At 48.1% G+C, this 14,439-nt stretch overlaps 1 protein-coding gene across 2 annotated transcripts in view; it reads left to right on the top strand.

Moving 5' to 3' along the window:
* EPB41 (erythrocyte membrane protein band 4.1) overlaps positions 1-14,439 on the top strand; it is a 777,038-nt gene that overhangs the window by 606,077 nt on the left and 156,522 nt on the right. The window contains exon 23 of one of the 2 annotated variants that reach the window (XR_007630138.1): positions 3,166-3,176. The exons of the other annotated variant lie outside the window; for it this stretch is intronic. The gene's annotated coding sequence lies outside the window, so the exon portion shown is untranslated. Of the gene's footprint in view, positions 1-3,165; positions 3,177-14,439 lie in introns of those variants that run through there. 2 annotated transcript variants of the gene reach the window in all.

The following is a 14,439-nucleotide window of genomic DNA, read 5'->3' as shown; positions in this document are numbered from 1 at the left end:
TTATAAAGCAGGTAATTACAATGGGTGGGTCATTTGGGGTTATATCAGCAGGATAAATGAGGCATCTTCACCCCCCACCCCCAGCAGTTGATCTTCCCACAGAAGAGGAAAATAAAGATATTAAAAAGAAATTATTTGAAAGCTCTCCTTAAAAGGAAAAGTCTTTTTTTAACTCATTGCTCCACCTGCTTCTAAATGTACGTGTTCCCAAAAACCTCTTAGTGGTCCTGATAAAAATCCTTTTATTGGATCTAAAACCCAATAACCTCTTGGATATAACTGTATTTCCTTTAAATTGTATTCCTTTTCAATTGTATTTCTTTTCAATTGTATTTCTTTTCAATTGTATTCCTTTTCAATTGTATTTCTTTCTTGTCCAACTCTGAACCCAACATTTTTGGCCTTTTCTCTCAGAAGTAGATGAGAATTGCCAAGGGTTTATTTTGGGAGGTGACCACCCAAAGCATCTGATTTTATTAGTCCTCTGAAGACCAAAGATATTGTATACAATTCTTTAATGCTTTAAAAAGTTACAAAATGGGTTAAACCCCTATTTTAGAAGTAAAAGCATCTGAATAAATTACATTTTTCTTCTGGATTTCAGCACCTCTGAATGGAAAGACAGTCCCTGGCTGTGAGCACGTGGATCTGCCTCCTCCTGAGTGCAAAATAAAACCATGGAGATGCTTCACATGCCTCTGGTTTACTTCGTGTTTTCAAGGAACCAGGAATCAGTTGGAAATCAGGCAAAAAAAAAAAAAAGTAACTTTTAAGGGATGTAACTTTTAAAGCCATGCTTCCTCTGTCACTGTGATTATTCCACAGCCTTAGGAGTGTTAAAAACACGATTTTACACGTTTTTGGAGCTTCTGCAAATGGGATCACGTCCAAACACATATTAAAAGTACATCCTCTCCCCCCAAAACTCACGGCCTGAGTCATTTGCACAGCTTCTTATCTGTTTTTTCCCTCATTTAGATGGCCATCAAACCTCAGCTTTGTTGCCAGTGCCATCACAAACGTCAGGAAATATTCCTTCCTCAGCAGGAAATTCCAGAGCACACCCTCCTGTCCCCGGAGCACGCACACAGCACCTTGTTCAAACACAAATGCTAAGTGATTTACAGTGTCAATTCACCGTTTTTGACACTGTGCTGAGCATCTGTTCTTTGATGTGCACTTCAGCAGCGAGGGAATTTAACTTTAACAGCCTCTGTAGCATTTCCAATGACTTTTGATTATGAAATGAGGGAAAATTCGGTGAACTCTGACGATGTGCTTTTGATGAGATTCATTGCTTCTGTATTTCGGGAAGGAAAAGATCTGATTCGTGATGGGGCACAGATCAGACAGGGGGAATTATGTCATTTGTCCTGCCACAATGGCTGTTCCATCTCTAATTGCACAGCATCAACCTAACTAATGATAAAACACTTTCTTTCCCTGTAATAACACTGGAAGGTTTCAGAGTCAGCCCGGAAAAGGGAGATGAAAACACACAATGTCAGGAGCAGGGAAGGGAAACACTCAGGAATGTGAAGGGTATTTTTCTGCTCCCCCGTGGGACAAGGGGAAAAGGCAGAATTAGAAAGAATAAAGCCCCCAAAAAAAAAAGCCATTAAAAAAGTCTGACCTGGAGGAGCTGCTTATTTTGAGGAGCTCTTTGCTCCTGGCTGACACTGAGCTTGGAATGGGGCAGGATCTCAGTGTTTGTGTGAGCTGATGTCACAGATCACAGCAAGGGGGGCACCGAGGGTGTCCCAGAGCAAAGGGCAGCTCAGAGGAGCATCTGATGATCTCATCTGTTTGGCTGCTCAGCCTGGCACGAATGTGCCTTCCTTGAGGGACTTTTTTAGTGTTTATTATCCATTATTTTCCTCCCAGAGGGAGAACTGCTCAAACAGAGCCCTCAGGGAGGTCTGAAGGATGGGCTGTGCTGTGTATGACTTGACCTCATTGCCAGCCCAGGGTCCCCAAAGACCTTGGCCCTCAGGCAGGTGGTGTGAGGGGCAAGAACAAAGCCCTAAAAGAACACCACTAAAACCCACCTGACCTGGAGGAGCTGCTTATTTTGAGGAGCTCTTTGCTCCTGGCTGACACTGAGCTTGGAATGGGGCAGGATCTCAGTGTTTGTGTGAGCTGATGTCACAGATCACAGCAAGGGGGGCACCGAGGGTGTCCCAGAGCAAAGGGCAGCTCAGAGGAGCATCTGATGATCTCATCTGTTTGGCTGCTCACAAAAGTGCCTTCCTTGAGTGACTCTGTGGTGTTTATAATCCATTATTTTCCTCCCAGAGGGAGAACTGCTCAGACAGAGCCCTCAGGGAGGTCTGAAGGATGGGTTGTGCTGTGTCTGATTTGACCCCACAGCCAGCCCAGGGTCCTCAAAGACCTTGGCCCTCAGACAGCTGGAGATGGTTCAGCAAACCCAAGCTCCTGCCTGAACTCATTTCCAGCCCAAACAGCAGGATAACGTGGAAATCCAGGGAATCCTCCCCTCCTGACCTATCAATATAGCACAAAACAAACCCCAAAGCAAAGGCACCCAAGGGAACCACCCTGCTGGAAGTGTGAGGAGTTTGAGAGCTCCTGGCTCCAGCACCAAACTCTTAAGTGCAAAGATTGCTGTCCTGTGGGAATGCTGAGAGCTCTGGAACTGCTCCCAAAGAATGGAGCTGGATTCAGTGTCCCTGTCACCTCCAGGCAGGATTTCCCCTCTTGTGCACCGCACATATTTACACCCAATTTTCCCTGGTCTTGTTTTAAGTCTGAAGATCTCCTGATTTTAAAGTGGGAAGAATCATTCCCAGGTCTTCTCTCCCTCCATATTTCCCCTCCTTTAGAATCCTTTAGTTGGCTTCCCTATTTAAACAAATACAGATTGAGCATTATTTTCCTGAAGGGCTTGTGAAACGCTTTCTAAAATATGAATTGTCATGTGCAATGGCATATGTCTGATGCAATCCAAAGCTTTTCACCCTCCTGGGCATAATTACTGGGAAGAATGAGGGGGAAAAAAAGAAGGTTCCTTGAAACCATCAACCAGTTTTGCACCCAGTCCCTCCTGGTGCAAATGGAGTAATTTTATTACTGGATTCAGTCCTGATCAATGCAGAGCAAATCAGGTATCAATCAAAACTCAAAAATCTAGATTTGTTCATCCAGATGATTCCAGAGTGACACTGCCCTGGGTGGCAGAAAGGGATTGAAGTTGGCTGCTGAATTCCTGGTACAGGGACAGGCACGTTGTACCCTCACAAAACCACTCCAGTCTCGTCTCTCTGTCACTTCTGAGTGGCACTGACTGCAGAACTCATCTGAGTTCATCCCTCCTGATTATTTCAGATCACCAAGGGGTTACAAGCACAAAATCTGACAGGCAAAACCTGCAGTCATTTACTTAAGTCTGGGCAGGATCCTAAAGTGCAGAAACAAGCCAGTGGTTTCATATTAATGCTGCCAGTTCCGAGCTGATGAACAGGGAGCCCGAGGCCCTTGCAGGGTGAGTTCATGGCTCCAGGAGAGGCACAGCAAGGATAGATGTCCTCTCATGTGAAATCACAGGCAGGGTGTGATTTAATCAAGGAGGTGGCAGCTCTAAGTGCTGGTTTGGCGGTCAAAGGACCAACCTGACACCAAAATAGCAAAGTCCCTGCCAAAAGGCATTTGTTGTTCATTATTTTTTCATGAGCTCGGCCATTTCGCTGCTCTGAGTCACCCAGGGATGGGAGCAAGTGGAAGGAGCAAGGTGAGGGAGGGCAAAGTGGGAAGCTGCTTTCAAAAGCTGCATCAGTAACACACACACTGAGGTCACAAAACCCCAGATTGATGTCCAGGTCCTTTGTGCCACCTCGTGTGTGGTCTCCTCTTATACCTGTCCTGTTGATCCTTCTGAACTGATGTGATTTTGGTCCTGCCTATTAAGCAACAATCCGATACAGAAGTCTTGAAAGCAGCTGTTTTACAGAACTGTCACCCACTGTCACCAGGAGTTAAAGGAACTGAGAGTGACACCTGAACCTGCAAATGGCTCATCACCTTCTCTTGCCACCCCCAACATGCAAGACCCAGACCAGAAGAGCTTGAGGGTACAAACAAGGTGATCCCTGAATTCTCAGCTGCCCTGACAGCCCTGGAAGCAGATGGATGCACACATGGAACTAACAGGAGATGGCTGGAGAAGCCCAGAGGAGGGAATAAATATTTATGAGTAGTCCCTGCCTTTGTTAGGATCCTTGTCTTGTCTCCATCTTCCCTTCAGCACCTCTGGCATGGATAAACCCTCTCAGGATGCTCCTGATTGTCTTTGAACCCGTTTGGTGTCAGCAGTAAATGTGAGTGAGCTCTTCAGGTCTCTCCAAACACCCCATTCTGCCACCCCGAAGGGCTGAGGAAGTTTACTGAGCAAGTTGTCCTTAATATCAATGGTTCACTTCTCTCTTTCTTCCATAATGCTCCCTTTTGAGATTTTCAAAACCTCTTTAGTCATTTAAAACCCAGGCCCATTTTTCTCTCCTTATCAGGTTGTTCCCTTTACCCTCCCTGCCGAAGGTCAGAACTTATCGAAGCTTTAGATCTCCTCTCCGGGAAGCTGAGCTTGTATTTACAACCAGGGGGGCAAAAATGACAGCTTGAAACGCTGCTCTCCTTCCCTGATGAACCAGCCTGGAGAAGCTGGCAGCCCTGGTGATTTGCTGGAGGCTGGAAGGGGCTGGAAATTCAGGATGAGGGATCCCAGTGTGGCAGAGCAGACCCAGAGGAGAGGAAGGAGTGCACATAGAGGGACACAGGGGACCTGCTCACAGGGAGATGGGTGTGAGAGGTGACCTAACATCCCCAAACTTCATGATTTCACACAGATCCATTACCAAGCCTGCAGTTTAGAGTAGGACTAAAGCAGAATTCCCAGAAACTTTCATGGGGAATTCACAGAAATACAGAATCACCAGAATGTGCTGAGCTGGAAGGGACCCCCAAGGACCATCCAGTCCAGCCCTCAGCCCTGCACAGACCCAGCCCCAAGAGTCACCCCCTGTGCCCCAGAGGATCAGCCAAAGCCTCCTGCAGCTCTGGCAGCCTTGGGGCTGTGCCCACTGCCCTGGGGAGCCTGTTCAGTGCCCAAGCAGCCTGTGGGGGAAGAACCTTTCCCTGAGATCCACCCTGAGCCTGCCCTGACACAGCTCCAGCCATTCCCTGGGGGCTGTCCCTGCTCCCCCAGAGCAGAGCTCAGTCCTGCCCCTCCTCTGCCCCTGCCCAGGCATGCTGGAACTGCACTGAGGTCTCCCCTCAGTCTGCTCTGCTCCAAGCTGAATCATTCCCCTGTGTTTTCTATTTAGAAGCTTTGGGTAAAATTTTACTTGATCTACAAGACTTTGATGAACAGAAGGTCCCAGGGAGAGGAGTTACAGCTTCAGCTGTTTCAGATCATTCTCATGACCTGTTGTCACAACTGAGGGGTCAGTCCAGGTCCTGTGGGAAAGGAAAGAAAACCAGAGTTCTGTAACAACTAAAGAAACCCAACCAGTGCAGAGTGAGGACAGTTCTCAGCAGAAAACAGACAGGAAACAAAAAGGAATATTTCTGCCTAAGAGCAAACCCACAGCACAGGAAGCCCAGGAGTGGCCACCAGCTGAAGGACATGAGGTCTGGTCTCATCTCCTCACACAACAGTTGCCCCAGGGCCCCAAAGCCCAGCCTGCAGCTCCCTCTCCCTCCCAGCAGCTCCTTCACTCCGTGCAGACTCCACAGCTGGATGCATCAGGTGTCAGGACTCACTTGGACAGGGTTGCCTCCACCTGACAACTCATAATTGAGTTTGGCTCTTTGGTTTTATTTCAGCTCCACTTGGCAGTTCTGTTACTCCTCTAAGTGTCCACAGGTCCAACGGTCCAGCACGGATTTAAATGAGAAGGATTTACATCCTCAAAGTCCTGCAGATCAATCAGCTTCTCTCCAGGGTGATTTGTGGCTCTTCTCCAGCTCTACCTGTCTGACAAAACCTGGGGGTTAACTACATATTTTAAAGGATTACATCCTTCTTCTGGTGGAATGGTCTCAGCCATCCTCTGGTTCACAGCACAAATCATTATTTTCAGCTCCTTTTTGTCATTCTTTTTAGCTTGATGGATAAAGAGTTTTGATGGCCCCTGCAAACTTGCCATTACAGAAGGCTGCCCATGAATCTATTCAATGACTCTGTGCATCCAGAGAATTTTTTTTGCTGACATCCTCCCCCCTCTTGCTTTAGGTGATTGGCACTGCAGTGATGCCTTTTGGAAATGCACACAAGGGGAGCTGATTTTTAGGCTTGGATGGAAAATTTGCATCCTTAGCTGGATGATTTTTTTTTTTTAAATTTAATTCAGTATTTTATTATCTCACAATTAATGTGGACATTTTCTTTTGAAGGGCTTTGATCTGGAAGGCAGCTTAACTAAGAACAGAAACTTCCTAAACACTGCAGGAGTAGCCTCTGTAGAGGAGTTCCAGGGTGAAGAATAAGAAAAGGTCAGATTAATGCTGGGGCTGCAATCAGTGCAAGTGGCCCCTTGAAGACCGAATTATTAAAGGTCCTTTAACATACAATGATATCAAATTATTTCACAAAATCTTGTCCTGTGTTTGAAGGCATTATCTGTCCACCCTTTTACTGCCTGAATGGCAAAAGAAATGTGACCTCTGTGTGGGATTTGCCCAGAAATCCTGCTCAAAGCATCCCTGTTCATCCCCAGATCAACCTGCTGCATCCAGGACACTTGTGACTCACTGAACAGAGCGTGGGCTGATTGATTCCATGATCCAGCACCTGAATTGGGGGAGTTTTACCTCCAGCATTTAATGTGTGAGCTCACAGCTCTGGGGGAGCAGGGACAGCCCCCAGGGAATGGCTGGAGCTGTGTCAGGGCAGGCTCAGGTGGCATCTCAGGGAAAGGTTCTTCCCCCACCAGGCTGGTTGGGCACTGAACAGGCTCCCCAGGGCAGTGGGCACAGCCCCAAGGCTGCCAGAGCTGCAGGAGGCTTTGGCTGATCCTCTGGGGCACAGGGGGTGACTCTTGGGGCTGGGCCTGTGCAGGGCTGAGGGTTGGACTGGATGGTCCTTGGGGGTCCTTCCAGCTCAGCACATTCTGGGATTCTTCCATTGATTCTGTTCCTTTAACTGTCCCACTTTTCCCCCTTCTTTTAACTGCACATGGGGTGATGGGGATGGAAGGCAGTCTGGTCTCTCTCTCTGTGTCCTCCCCATGCACACAAAGCCCCCTCCCTTTCTGTCTCTGGGGTTTGTCCTGTGGGTGTTGCAGGAGGAACTGTTTTATGCTCACATAATTCACCCATTCCAGAGATACAAGAACCAGGATGGTTTTGATTGACTTTGGTGATGGTGATGAACAGAATCAAGAAGCACTGCAGGATGTGGGAGATGAAAACCAGTGAGACACAAAGGCCAACAAGAGAACCCATCTCTGACCACCCTTCCCCACAAAAACCCTCACTTGTCACTCTGAGAACCACCAAACTGACTTTTACACTGGCTCTCAGAATTTAAGTTCCTGCCCTGTTGGGTTTCTTTATTTTTAGGTTTTTTACACAGTTTAAAAGCTCTGTAAATGGGTATAAAATGGTTTGAGATGGAAGGGACACCCAATCCCAGGCCCTATCATGGGCAGGGACACCTTCCACTAGCCCAGGTTGCTCTGAGCCCTGTCCAACCTGGCCTTGGACACTTCCAGGGAGGGAAAAACTGGTTTCCCCAGGTTTTTGGCATCTTTGAGGTGGTTTGGTTGTTGTTCTTGTTGCATATGAGGCATGTCCAGCACATGTTAGTATTGTCTGAGTCAAACTTCATAGAAATATAAATAGGGTTTGCTCTAATGACAACATAATACAGTGAAAATAAAACATGACAGTTTTCTACTGTGTCCTGCCATCATCTACAATGACAGGAGCAATTAAATATGGAAGGGGATTGTTTCACTTCTCTCCTCCCTATTGAATTCCCTTCCTTTCTCATATTAGCTCAGCTGTGGATCCTTTCTCCTAATTAGCATCTTCTCGTAAAAAACCACCCCAAGAACACCTTCCCTCAAGAACAAGAACCTCTTAAGAAGAGGAAGATGTGCTGTTCACCCCAGGGCCCCCTTCATGCCTTGCAGCCACGCTGGGTTTGGGTGTCACAGTCCCACAGGCAGTGCTGCCACCCTGGACTGGGGCCAACTCCTTGGATTTTGCTCCAGGGCAGAGTGGAGTTGGGGAAGAGCAAAGTGAACTTGACAAACTGTGTTCTTAATTAATTTACATCCAATTAGGATTAATTAATGGCTGACTGAAGTATCGCCCCTTGTAATTACGCATCAAAATAAATAATCCTCCTGCACCAAATGAGGCGGCTGCTGCAGAGTGGAGGCACCACAAACTCCACAGGGTGTGCTGGGAGGGGAAGGCAGGGCAGGGAAAGCCCTCCAGGTGCAGGTGGGCTGGTTTTTATTCCCCCAGCACATCCCTAACACGGAATCCCAGAATCCTTGGGGTTGGAAAAGAACTCCAAAATCATCGAGTCCCCCCTGTGCCCCATCCCCACCTTGTCCCCCACCCATGTCCTGGCCTTCCTGGACACCTCCAGGGGTGGGGGCTCCAAACCTCCCTGGGCAGCCCCTGCCAGTGCCTGACCACCCTTTCCAGCAAGAAATTCCTGCTGATGTCCAACCTGTCCCTCCCCTGGCACAGCTGGAGGCCGTTCCCTCTCCTCCTGTCCCTGTTCCCTGGGAGCAGAGCCCCAGGTCTGTCCCACACAGCAAGATCAGCTCAATGTGGTGCCAGTCTCAGGCAGAGATATTAAGGGCAATACACAAACAGGTACAAAACCAGGACACTAGAAACACCAAAATAAAGGGAAAATAAAGGGGAAATAAAGGGAAAATAAAAGGAAAAAAGTAAGTAGGAAAAGAAATACCAGCTGAGGATGGTTCCCCACGCAGCTTTAGCTCTTTGCTCTCCAGTTCAGTGGTAGACACGCTCTGTTCCACTGAGCAAATTCAGTGTGACACTCACAGAGAAGTCGTTCGTGAAAAATTGGGAGATTTTTGTCAGGTTGTATAAATGGATTAGCCAAAGTGACACTTGTGCAGGAGACAGAACCATCTGAAGGAGAACAAAATAACCTATTTCTTACAAGGTCTGGATTTCACCTTAAATTCAAATGCCAATTGGAAGTGGCATTGAGGGTAATGGACTCTGGGAGATGTTAAATGAAAAAGCACAGGTGGGATAAATAATCTGGAAGTGCTGGTGGTGTCAACAGAGCGACAGGAAAAGGCAGGAGCTGTGAGATCAGCAGGACTGATCACAGAGGGCACAGCAGTTAAAAGGCTCTTTTTAATAGGCAAAAAATTGTGAGTTTAAGTCACGCTTCAAGTGGCTGCTACAAGATGACCCCAGCTGAACTTATCTGAGGTGTTAGAAAGCTAAATCTGAGCAGTTTGACCAGGGATTCCTCTGTGGTTACTGGTCAACAACCAAGTTGCCCTAAAGGTTTCTAAGTGGGGTATCAGGGAGGCTGCTCCTCTGTGGGGCACAGCCCTCACACTGAGGGGAGCTGGAGGCAGAACTAGGCTGGGGTTTGTTCCTACAGAGCCCATTTCCTTTCCCCTGGCCTTTTCTGCAAGGATGGATTCCAGCTGGATGGATTGCAGTTAGGTGGACAATGTGAGATGGAATCTCATGGAGCTCTGAGTCCCATCAGCTCCGTGGCCTGCCAGGGATGGGAATGTGGGACACCCTGTGCAAACAGCAGGCAGTTCCCAGCATGTGTGACCATATCCTGGGAGATCAGGTTTTGCTGCTGTCTCCAACAGCTCCTGGCTCAAGAAGTTTGGACAACACCCTCAGGGCCAGGGTTGGACTGGATGATCCTTTGTGTGTCCTTTCCAGCTCAGGATATTCCATGATTTTATGGGTCTTTCTCCCCAACCTCACTAATTCCCAGCTTTCCCAACAGCCTCTGCCTGTCCCTGCTCTGCAATCTGTGGAAGGGACTCCACTGGCTCTGTGGGGACAGGATGAATTCCAGGCTGTGCTCTGCTCCTCCCAAACTCACCAAACAGCCCCAGCCCTGCACAGGCACTTTGCTCAGCACTGAGGTTCCCCACACAGGAATAATGCCCTATTCTGAAGACACTCTTTCTGTGAACACTTGATTCTATGGAAAGGAAAGAAAAAAAAAAAAAAAGGTTGAAATATATTTGTATCTAAGTGTTGTGAAGAGCTGTGCTGGAGAATGAGGAATCTGCACAGGCCCAGCTCTTCTGAAGGCACTCAGTGACCATCTAATCTCCCTGCTTTCATCTTAATGCCTGCCTAATACTTGTTTAAACAGATGTAAAATTACCTGTAGCTCTCAGACAGAAGAGGATGTCCTCCTGTTCCATCTGGGTAAACAAGCACTTGAAGCAGAGGAGAAGGGAGTGCAGTGAGATCCCCCACAGCTTCACCTGAATTAACCACAAGTGGTGCCTGAGTACATTTTTTTATTGTGCTTCAGCTGCCTCTTCACCTCCGTTTGGCTTCATTTCCTCCTTTCATTGCCTGGGTGGGTTAGTTTTGTCTGCACTCACTCACTCACATCCCTGCTTGCCCGTGCACTTCAGCCTCAGAGCATCCCCAAAGTCCCCGCTGGGAGGTGGGCTTGGGAATTTTAGTTTCCTCCTGATTTGTGGCTTGAGCATCGCTGCTGGAAACCGCATCGGGGAGTCAGTCCGTGCCTCTCCGGGCCGCTTTTCCAAGGCTATCCAGCCCCCAGCAGGAGCCGAGCGGGCGCTTCCCAGGAGCGCAGGCAAAGCTGACTGCTGCCACCCCAAGGCTGAACACATCCCTCATCCCGAGGAGCCCGTGCCATCCTCTAACAGGGAGGAAAAAAGGTGAAGGAATGCACAAGTGTCCATCAACCCTCATCTCATTACAAAACCTTTCCTTCCAAAACCCAGGAGGCAAGTCCAGCCTGACTCTTGTCTTGGATGAGCCCGAAGAGCTCACACACCTCAGCCTGCTGGCCCTGTCAGAGAGGAGATTTTGGGGAATGATTCCTCCCTACTCATTTTTTTACTTCCTTCCTTTATATATCGGCCAAGTGGCAGGCCTAAGGTGGGAATTCAGTGTCCAACACGCTCACATGCTCTGGGAAATGTGAGGATGGCAAATGGAAAACTTCCTGCCTTGGTTCCCCCACTTTCTGCCAGCACGGACCACAGTTCTCAAAGATCTTTTATTTCCTTTATTCCTTTCCCTCATTTCACTCTTTCCCATGGCTTTAAAGGCATGGGGGACTGCTATGAGGGTACCACATCCTGGGAATTCATCTGTCCTCACGATGGAAGCCTCTCCAGGCTCCAGAGGGACAGTTTTCCTCTGGCAACAAGGGGCTGGTAACACCACCCAGGTGGGCAAGTTGAAGAGGAGTGGGCCAGATCCCCCACAGCAGTAAATTGTTGGAGGTCTGGAATTTCAGCAGACCTGGAGCCACCAACATGGGCCAGAGCACTTCCAAAGCTGAAGGCAAACACAGAGGCTGAATTGTGCTCCTTTCCTGAACATCCAGAGATCGGCTGTGCCACTGTCCCTCTGCTTTAAATCTATGTGTCCTCTAACAGCATCAACAGCTGCTTATGAGACAGAGAAGAACAAAAGCTTTTTCACCTGCTTGTTGCCTTTTGAACACTGGCAGGAGATGTTCTTCTCTCCTGGCTGTCAGGTGTGAGATGAGGGCACGCACCGTGTCGTCTCCTTGAGGTAAATTACTGACATCCCTCAATAAAAACCAGGAAGGACCCTCTGAATCAGCCCCTGGCAATCACAGGAACAGGAATCTAAAAATTCCACCCTCACATCACACCCTACCCTGCATTAAGATCGAATTCTTTCATAGCCCAAGGCCAAGAGCTGTTTAAGCTACATGTGTGCATTTACCCTGCTTCAGTGACTACCTGTGGAAGAAAATGGATGTCTCCCCACAAAAGCACTGGGCTGGATCTCTTTGCAGGATGAATTTTACTGCTCCATCTGTAGCCTTGTGTGCCCTGAAATCATTCCTTGTTCAGGCACTGCTCAGACTCCACACAAAGGTCACCCTTTTTTCCTTCCACTTCGTCAGGCACCGATTCAAAGAGGGAAGGAATTGGCTGGGAGGGTGGAACTCCTGATCCTTCCACCAGGGCTGAGTCCTTGCTACAAAGGAAGGGCATAAACACACAAAAGAAGGCTGACATTTTCCCCTGGCTGTGGATATGGGCTGTGTGTTATTCCCAGGGTGCACAGGTAACATTTGCACTGCTCATCGAGTCACTGTTACCAACCACATCCCGGGATCAGCCCCAGGTTGAGTGGATTTCCCTTCTCAGCTGAGAAATTCCTCCAGGTCCTAGGAAAGAAAGAGGAATCTCTCCTTGGAATGCAGAGATTCTTGACCCATCAGCTGCTGCCAGGCTGTTGGTGCCAGGCTTGGGATTAACAACTGCAACACTAAGTCACCTCAGCCCAAAACTTCTCCCAAACTTGCCACAGACAGATGCTGCTGTTGATCTAAAGAAACAGTTCCTGCCCTCCCAGCACGGGCTGCAAATCTGTTTTCCAGAGGTTCACAAGATTTACTGAGGCATCTTTACTTCTGTTTCATAAAGAGAAACGTTTCTTGTCCTCTGGGTAGCAGCAAAGGAACAAAACCTGTCGAACGTAAAGAGCTGCGGCGCTCATCCAAAGAACTCCTGCTTCGGATTTCGAGCTCCCTGTGGGAATTTGGGGCAAATCACAATGTCTCTGCATGGTACCAGTTTAGCAAAACATGAAAGCATGTGCACTGGGATGATGATGCCACCTCTCTGTGTAAAGAATCCTTGGGATTTGCAGATTAACTTCTGCCTCAGGATGAAACATTCCCTTTAGTCTGGCTCCAGCTGGGATTGCCTCAGTAAATGTTCAGCTCTGGAAATATTCCTGTGTGTCACTGTAGGCTGATTAGGGGCCCAGTCAGAGAGCAGAAGATCCTTCAAAGCTGAGTGAGCAGGAACAGGCCCTAAAATGTTGGGCACTGAGGTTGGTCCCACTAGTGTAACTCAGAGTTCCACCAGCAGAAAGCCCAGCTCTGCTCATGGACAGGAGCATGCCAGAGTCAGCATTCCTAGAAGTCTAATTATACTAATAAATTTGGTGATAAAAGAGAGGGCAGAATGTGTAACCTAGAACTTGGATAAAATAAATATATTCCATTGATGGTGTGTGTGCATCCTCATAGAGTCCACTTCCCTTTTCCATCCACACATACTGGAAAAATTGGTGAGGCCAAGAGATGAATACACAGAGGGAATAATCCTGGTGATAAAGAATCCTGAAATAAGGATCTGTCTCACAAGGACTGTTTTAAGGAAGGTGCAGTTCTTCCTCTCCTTCTCTGCCCCCTCCTGCTGGTTCATGATGGGGTTCACTGTCTCTTCTTGTGGGCAGATATTGCAGCTCTAAGTGGAGGGCTGGAGAAATGGCTCACATCTCTTTGTGGAACAGGAACACGTGTCACAACAGGTTGGATGATGGGTCTGTACCTCCCCAGGCTGCAGAAGGTGCTGTCAGGCTGAGCAGAGGGCAGGATTTGGGCTGAAGTGTGGAATGGATCCCAGGCAAAGAGTGACAGGAGGAGAGGGAGCTGCATCAAGCTGTGCCAGGGGAGGGGCAGGTTCGACATCAGTAGGAATTTCTTGCTGGAAAGGGTTGTTAAACATTGGCAGGGGCTGCCCAGGGAGGTTTGGAGTCCCCAGCCCTGGAGGTGTCCAAGGAAGGACAGGATGTGGCACTCAGAGCTCTGGGCTGTGGGACAGGGTGGGGATCAGTCACAGGTTGGACTCGATGGTCTTGGAGTTCTTTTCCAACCTTACCAACCCTGTGATTCTGTGCCTTCCACATCTCCCTGTCAACCAAACACCCCTGGGTGTCTCTTTTGACTTTTATCTTCTTTGCCAAAATGAACCTCCCGAACAAGCCCCGGAGTTTGTTCCCTCAGCTCACACAGAGTTAACTCCAGCCTTGTTCTGCACTAAATCACGCAGCATATGGAGACACAATTCCAAGCCATCTGCATTATCATTAGCCATCAGGTGTTGTGCTCATTACACCTGTTATAAAGAAAAAGGATAATTAAATGGGGGGGGGGGAATTACATTCCACTCACAGCTCTGCTGCAGTTTATCAATACCTTCTTGTCCCTTTTGGCAAAATGACCAAAGCACTTCTGGGCAATATGCAAAATAAAAACCATTTGCATGAGGCAGAAATAAAGATGAGTGAACCTTCTTAGCCTGAGCAGATGTTTTTCATTAGGAAATAATTTGTCAAAAGGTAGAGAGACTCGTGCTCATAATTTTCAGAGCAGCTTCTTTCATTTTGGAGGGTAACTAGACTCAATTT

This window comes from Myiozetetes cayanensis, unplaced genomic scaffold (assembly GCF_022539395.1).
Source record: "Myiozetetes cayanensis isolate MyiCay16 unplaced genomic scaffold, myiCay2020 scf31, whole genome shotgun sequence".
NCBI classification, from domain to species: domain Eukaryota; kingdom Metazoa; phylum Chordata; class Aves; order Passeriformes; family Tyrannidae; genus Myiozetetes; species Myiozetetes cayanensis.
This window is presented reverse-complemented; position numbering and strand designations above follow the sequence as displayed.